Source organism: Podarcis gaigeae, assembly GCF_964106915.1.
Source record: "Podarcis gaigeae genome assembly, chromosome: 1".
Taxonomy (NCBI): domain Eukaryota; kingdom Metazoa; phylum Chordata; class Lepidosauria; order Squamata; family Lacertidae; genus Podarcis; species Podarcis gaigeae.
The window spans coordinates 111601401-111609444 of NC_139678.1; positions in this window are offsets into that span (position 1 = coordinate 111601401).

Consider the following 8044-nt stretch of genomic DNA (forward strand, 5'->3'; position numbering starts at 1 on the left):
AGTACCACAATTCTTTTAGAGGTGCATGTTAAGCGTTATAGAGGTGTGCATTTAGTAGCCATGAGTGACAGATGAAACTATGCTGTAAACGTATTCAGAGAGAACAGGGAGTAAATGTTAAGGAGTGATTACGGGCCTCCAACTGGTCACACTTCCATTGGAGATGAAAATAAAATTCAAGACTGCAGATATTCTTCCCATGCTGGTTCACGGACATTTTTCACCTCTGAAAGGAATACTCTGTAACGTGAATGTGAAGTAGCTTATCCAGCCGATGACACTTTAGTGTTTTTGGCAGGGATTAGTGGTTCATCATTTGGACACATCAGGTACTGACTTTTCAGCTATCACATAATTTAAAGTGTGCCTTTAAAAAAAGAGGGTGACCAAAATGGCAAATGCTGATCGCCAGTGCAAATTGAGAATAATTTGAAAGATTCATCAGCATGACCATGAAAGCTGGAGTCCTAGAACATCAGAACAAGGGTGCCAACTTGAATAATATATTTGGGCCCCCAGGTAAGCCCTGACCCACATAACTGATCATAAGATGCAGAGAGCACAAACCATTTGAATGGCAGTGCCCATCAACTTTGGGAGGCCCAGTCCCCTCAAATATTTTATTCGGGGGGCAAAGGAACCACACCCCCTAGGAGTTGGCTCCTATGCATCAGAAAGGCCAGGATGGGGAAGGCTGATTTAGGGCCTACTGGCTTCTTCTTGAATCAAGAGAACAGTTTAAGAGTTTCCAAAGTTTTTCCATTTTTCTTCTTCAATATTTAGAAATCTTTTTCATTTCTATGAAATTCTGACCTTTCCTTAATGCTCTCACAAGTTTAGTTTAGCTTGGTTTAGCTTAGTTTAGTTTCTTTTAACCGGGGCGGTAAGATTTTGCTTGTATTCCTAGCTATAACATCAGTGCTGTCCCTTCATTAAGCCTCTACCTGTGGCTTTTCAGCTGTTGTCAGGGATGATTCCCAGGTAATATCTTCCCTCTATTGTGTGGGTAGGTAGTCCCTCCCCTACCTGGCCTGGTGTCCTTGGCAAGGCATAACTTTTATATGATACCCTAGGGATTGGCAATCTTTTGAGGCCCATGGGCCCATTTGCAAACCAGAGAAACTATTGTGGGCACCATAGACTCACACACAACAACATATTCTATTGACTACAATGAAATGCTTCTCTCCCTCTCTCTCCATCCCTCCCTCTCTCCTGCTAAGCCTGTTTTATTACAAAGGAAATGTCCCTTCAGGAAACACCTGACGTAGTCTTTTCATTCTAAATATGGTTGATCTGCATTCTCTCAGATTCACAAAGATGGAAAGTCTCTGGTATTTCGTGGTCTGATAGTTGTTTCCACCCATTACAGAAAATACCTAAACAAAAGGTTGATTTTATTATTCCAGCACTGTTGTTGCAGTGCTGGGTCAGGTCTCTCCCAGATTCTTCTTCATCTTCAAACAATAGTTGGTAGTGAGGCTGGTTTAGAAAATAAAAAGTGGTTGGTTAAAGGATTCCTTGGTAGTTTGAAGGCTGTGTTTGATCTTTTTAAGGCAGGAATGCGATTTTAATTTCTCTCAGGCTGGTGTCTATTTTTCCACCTTCTCTTCCTCTTCTGTTCTTAGCCTTAATAAGCCAGTCAATGAGAAGGGAAGGGATTTTTCTTCTTCTTCTTCTTCTAACGAGTCTTGCTGAAAGCAATTCGCCTGGTATATTTTCTTGGGATGACTTGCCTCAAAGCAGTTTGCATACCTGAGGAAATTATGGAGGGGTGTTGCTCCTTTCAAGTCTAATTACATCAAGCAAGAAGTGGACTCCATGGGCACCAGGAAAGGCCTCTGTGGGTGCATGTGCACCTTTGGGTGCTACACTTATCCCCTTTCAGACAACTTGCCCTGAGCAGCCAGGTAAAACGGATTGTTTTGGTTCCTTGGTGATGGATTTATTATTAATAAATGCATCCCTTTAGAAAAAGAATAGACATTCCCTCCCCCTTTGCTATTCCTGCAAAAATCAATTCCTTTTCTGAATATCCAAGTGAATATCAGGGTCTGATTAATAAGCTCAGGGAACACAATAAAGACAGCCATAAATGTAGCTTGGATGAAGAACACAGAGCATTTGTGGGCAATCAATTGAAATATATTTATTACCTAAGGAGCTCTCAAATGACTAGATCTATACCAAACGAAAAAGACATAGTACCGGCTAGTTGGTATTGATAGCTACGTAGGGCAATAGACTGCAGGCTTTTCTGAATTTCCTGCTGACTCCCAGGTTTCCTTTTTTAGCACAATATATTTCAGTATCTGATTCATAAATAGGTAGCTATTGAAAAAGGAATCAACTATATCATTAAAATGCCTGCCAGAGATTCTGGTGATTAATCTCTTATTTCCAGGTGCTTGAGGATAATGTAAAGGTTTTAAAAACAATTCTTCCACAATTTGTATTAGTATTAGTCTACGCAGGACAAGGGGTGGATTAGAAGTTTAAGGACTCCCATGTGGAGACACTCTCCCAGGCCATTAGTGACAAGGAAGACCTGTTCGGTTATTTTACCACTCATTTACACCCGATTTCTGGTGAAATCCTTTTTACCACTTTGTTCAATGATATAACAACTGCATCACACAGTGACAAGTTGCTGCTTGATAATATTGTTTCAGAAGTGAGGCAAGCTGTTTCCTGATTTGGGGTGAAAATGTCTTGGGATGCTTCCAAGCCAATCCAAGGCAGGCAGAGGTAAAGGCAAGCATTGTTCATTCAGCTGATCTCCTTGGATAATGTTCCTGTTTTTTCAGTGGCTTCAGTTAATACTAGCATTCAACGGGCATTTTACCAAAGGAAATCTAACTGATACATCTGACTTTCTACTTCTTCCTGATTCATTTCATGTCAACGAGGTGAACAGCGACTTTTCAGTAACATCAGCATCATTTTTGCACTCAAAGTAAGGTCATTATTATCATTCTAAAACACAGCTGATTCATATATTATCTTCTTAATGAGGACCTGTGTGCCTTCAAGTCCCATGACTCATGTTCTGGAATGTGAAAAGAAGGAAGAGACTCCTTTTCCCAGGTGGTAGCTGGAGAGGCTTCCAGGTAGAAATGGGGTAGGGATTTGATCCGGTTCATATTTCAAAGCAAACCTGCCTAATTTGCAGTTTCTGAAACAATATGCCTATCAAAACACAGCCATCATTTGAGATTCACACTTCTCATAATTTTGCAGTGCAAATCTCATGCCAAGGTAATAAGCACTGGTCCATGGGCTCACGAAGAGTTGGACACGACTAAACGACTAAACAACAACAATTTGCTTACACTTAGGTGAAGTGTACATAGAAATGCATATAGGTGGAATAACACAAACACACAAAAAAGGGAAGTAATAGTGCCACTGTACTCTGCTCTGGTCAGACCTCACCTGGAGTACAGTGTCCAGTTCTGGGCACCACAGTTCAAGAAGGACACTGACAAACTGGAATGTGTCCAGAGGAGGGCAACCAAAATGGTCAAAGGCCTGGAAACGATGCCTTATGAGGAACGGCTAAGGGAGCTGGGCATGTTTAGCCTGGAGAAGGGGTGATATGATAGCCATGTTCAAATATATAAAAGGATGTCACATAGAGGAGGGAGAAAGGTTGTTTTCTGCTGCTCCAGAGAAGCAGACACGGAGCAATGGTTCCAAACTACAAGAAAGAAGATTCCACCTAAACATTAAGAAGAACTTCCTGACAGTAAGAGCTGTTCGACAGTGGAATTTGCTGCCAAGGAGTGTGGTGGAGTCTCCTTCTTTGGAGGTCTTTAAGCAGAGGCTTGACAACCATATTACAGGAGTGCTCTGATGGTGTTTCCTGCTTGGCAGGGGGTTGGACTCGATGGCCCTTGTGGTCTTTTCCAACTCTATGATTCTATGATTCTATGAAAATCATTAAATCAAGGAAAATTGCTTTGCAAATGTGTCTGTTAAGCTAAAGCTGCATACAAAAATATTTGTTAAAATCCACCTGTGAACTGTATTTCGTGAGTCTCTTTGTCTCAGGTTTATGGATGATTGAGGAATTCAATCTTTGTGCATTCATAGTTCAAACAACCTGATCTGTACCTACCCACTGGGTTTCACATTTCTCCAAATGTTGCAACACCATTCTTGGTGTTTCAACAGATCTGTTTCAACAGATCAGAATACAAACTGAAAATATATGCCTATAGGAAGCCCAGAAACAGGATCTGAGTACAACAGAACTCCATGCCTCCTGTGGCTTCCAGCAACAAATATTCAGAGGCATAATGCCTTTGACAGTGGATCACCTTGTCCTCCATTATTTTCTTCAGCTGTCTCCCTCCGTTCCTCATTTTGTCTCACAATCATTCTTTCTCAGATCTTTTCAAATCGGCCTCTTTGTCAGTCTCCTGGATGGCACTTTGGCCATCTGGGCCCCCTTGAATTTCTCACCACCCACTCATTAGGAACCTGTGCTCTGTCATCTGGGAATAAATGAATAAGGTGATTAAGCACGCCAATTTTCAACATGAACTAAACCTGTGCGATGGCTCTCACTTCCTTAGAACATCGGTTCTCTAGTCAGGCCTGGGGCTGCTGGGGAGTGCAATTCACAGCAGCGCAGCAAGGAGCCAAGACATTTACAACATTGTATGTGCATGTAAGAGTGCATACATTGATGTGGGATGGTGCCCACCAAACTTGGCATTCAGGCTGTAAGTTGCAAGTGACCAGCATACTCATCTGAAGTACCTGAAGGAGCATCTCCACCCCCATCGTTCAGCCTGGACACTGAGGTCCAGCTCCAAGGGCCTCCTGGTGGTTTCCTCATTGAGAGAGGTGAGGTTACAGGGAACCAGGCAGAGGGTCTTTTCAGTAGGGGTGTCCACCCTGTGGAACGCCCTCCCATCAGATGTAAATATGATAAACAGCTATGTGGCTTTTAAAAGACATCTGAAGGCAGCTGTGCTCCAGGAAGTTTTTGGTGTGTGATGTTGTATTGTGTTTTTACTAGTTTGTTTTTGCTGGAAGCCTCCCAGAGTGGCTTCAGTGTATCCCAAGTTCCCTCTCACCCTATGCAGTACAGTCATGTTTCTCCCCACTCTATTTTCTTTTGCCTGTCCTTACATTAGCCATGTGAGCATGGTTATCTTATTTTATTACTCTGTACCAGATGCCTTGGGTTGTGCCATAGGCGTCTTTAAACAGCTTGATTTGGCCGTGCTTTGGCAGGAAAGTGTGGGAAATTGAACTGGTGTATACGAGATCACCATAAGCAGCTTTGAAGGTGCTGTGTGTTTCTAGAGGTCAGCTGCTCAAGTCTTTGGTACCCATGGGCTGGACAAGGAGCATCTCTGAGGCTAACCTGCCCCTCCCAACTAAAACTGTGATCATGAGCTTCCAAGAGTCTGTGGGCCAGAAACATCTCCCTATTCACCTTAATGCTATGATTCAGGCAAAGGGACAATAACCTATTATTTGTGACCCTTGCCCAGAGCTGGCTTACCCAAAATAGCTGAGCTTAGATTAGGAACACAGGAGTTGCTGGTCCATCTATCTCAATATTGTCTGCATGGATTGGGAATACCTCTGCAGGGTTTCAGACAAGGGAAATCCCAGGCTACTTAGATATGCCAGCATTGAGCTCGGGACATTCACCCTACCACTGAGTTAAAGCCCTTATTTTAAACAATGTTAATGTTGTTTTTTTTTAATGATGTTTCTTCCCCCCCCTAAATTTTTTTTTTTGTGATAACAAATGTGGTCCTTGTTCATTGCTTGCCACATATTTTGCCTCCTCTTCTGTGCTGAGCAGGGGGGGGGGGAATCATATAGCAGGGATGGAGTGGAATCTATCTGCTTACCTGACATGGGACTTGTAGAAGGCTTTGAATTGTCTCTAGGGGAGCATTTTTAAAAGCAATTTGGAATTAGACGAACTACGTTGACCTCTTTGCTGACCTTTTCCATATATTCCTGGAAAATATGGAGGGGGGGGCGAATTATGTTCTTCATCTTTTAAACCACTCTTAGAATAACTATAATCACAAACCCATTGGATCTTCTTTGCAGCAGGTTTACAGGTGCTGTGCTTCAGCTGAAGGTCAGGCTAGAAGGAGGAAGGAGTCAGGCAGGATGAAATCAAATTGTGAGATCAAAAACTGCTTCAGATAACTAGCTTTGGCCTTTCACCTCCATCTGTATTGTATTGTTCAGTCTTATCCCTCGCCCCACAAAAAAAAAAAAAAATCTCTGCCTCAAAAGAAAGGATGGTTCTTTTACTCTGATAAAACTTTGTTCTACTACAGTGGTACCTCAGGTTACAAACACCTCGGGTTACAAACAGTTACAAACAGTTTGGGTTACAGACTCTGCTAACCTGGAAGTAGTACCTCGGGTTAAGAACTTTACCTCAGAATGAGAACAGAAATTGTGTGCCAGCGGCGCGGCGGCAGTGGGAGGCCCTATTAGCTAAAGTGGTACCTCAGGTTAAGAACGGTTTCAGGTTAAGAATGGACCTCCGGAATGAATTAAGTTCATAACCCGAGGTACCACTGTATTTGGTTTCCTTTTTGTTACACTTTAACTGTTCTCTCATCGCTTTTCCTTCCTGTGGCCAGCAAATATTTAAATATTCATTTTCGCTGCCTCCCATCCATTGTGATAGCTAAAAGTGTATTTAACTTCTTTTTTTTACATAATTGACTCTGCCACTTGCATCCAGAAATGAACTGGATTTCTACTGAATCCTGCTATAGTCAAAGTATCCTTGATAATGAATTCCTCTCCCCATTAAAAAGACCCTTTTTTCAGAAAGAAAGGGTTCGCTTATCCTTTCCCATACACACATGCACACAAACACACATATCATTATTTTATATGGCAGACATATCTGTAATTAAAAAACACAATAAAAATATTGAAACCATTTTAGAACTGTCAAAATATCTACAAACAATAAAATATCTAATTTAAGAAGAGGTGTAACCAAATCATGGTTATCGGGCATTCATCCTGACTTGCTTGCAGGAAGATTAGACAATGCCAGCTTTTTAATGAATGTTTATCCTGATTTGTTTGTGAGGAGGTTGGACAACATTGTGTCAAAGCAAGTATCATCCCACACTTTCCAGTGCTTCTCCCCACCACATATCACAAAAAAGAGAAAAACTTCTGATCTTTTGGGGATGTTGAGTTGTTGTGCAACACTATAATTGCATGACATGAATTTGCAGGATATGATTGAATCCCACCCGAAAATAGCAGAAGCCTGGAAGCCCCCTAAAGTCTGATCATTCGGAGACATTTCATGTGAACTAGCCCTAGTTGTTTGAAAATATCTTCTAAAATTGTTTCTCAAACACCAATTTTTAAGCATTTTTCTTTGGAAATATATTCTTCTTCTGCTCCTGCTCCTGATCTGATCAACTTTGTAGCCTCCAACCCCATGAGAAATCAATTGGCTCACGGCTAGCTCAGGAATGTCTCTTGGCTCAATTGCCTTTGCCAGCCCAGGACATCAGCAGCAATCAGTACCATCTGGGAATCACCTATATCCTCCCTGTCTGCTTGAAGTTATCCATCCATCTTACTAAGGAAGGAATTCACAGACTACTTTAATGGTATACTGTAGCTTCATTGAGTTCACAGGGACTATGCCTAATGCATTCAGTTCATTTCTGCCATTAAAAAAATCCAGAAGAAGTGTTAAGAGTTGCATGCTACTGATTCTAAATACGATTTATAACCATACATCACATTAGAAGTGTAAATGTCAAGATGTAAATGCCTTTGAGGTCTAAGAAGGTTGTCCTGCCTGATCAGATTACAGTATAGCCTATCTCTTGCCATTACTGGAGCTTGAAATGAATTAATATATTGTTATTATTCTCAAAGGGGATTTAATTTATTTCAAATGGCAATTTTATAAGAGTAGTGCAAGACATGAAATCTTGTTTCAGTGTTATTAACAAATATAATTACCTGGAACAAAGAATAATTATATGAAATGAAAATTAAAACCCCACAG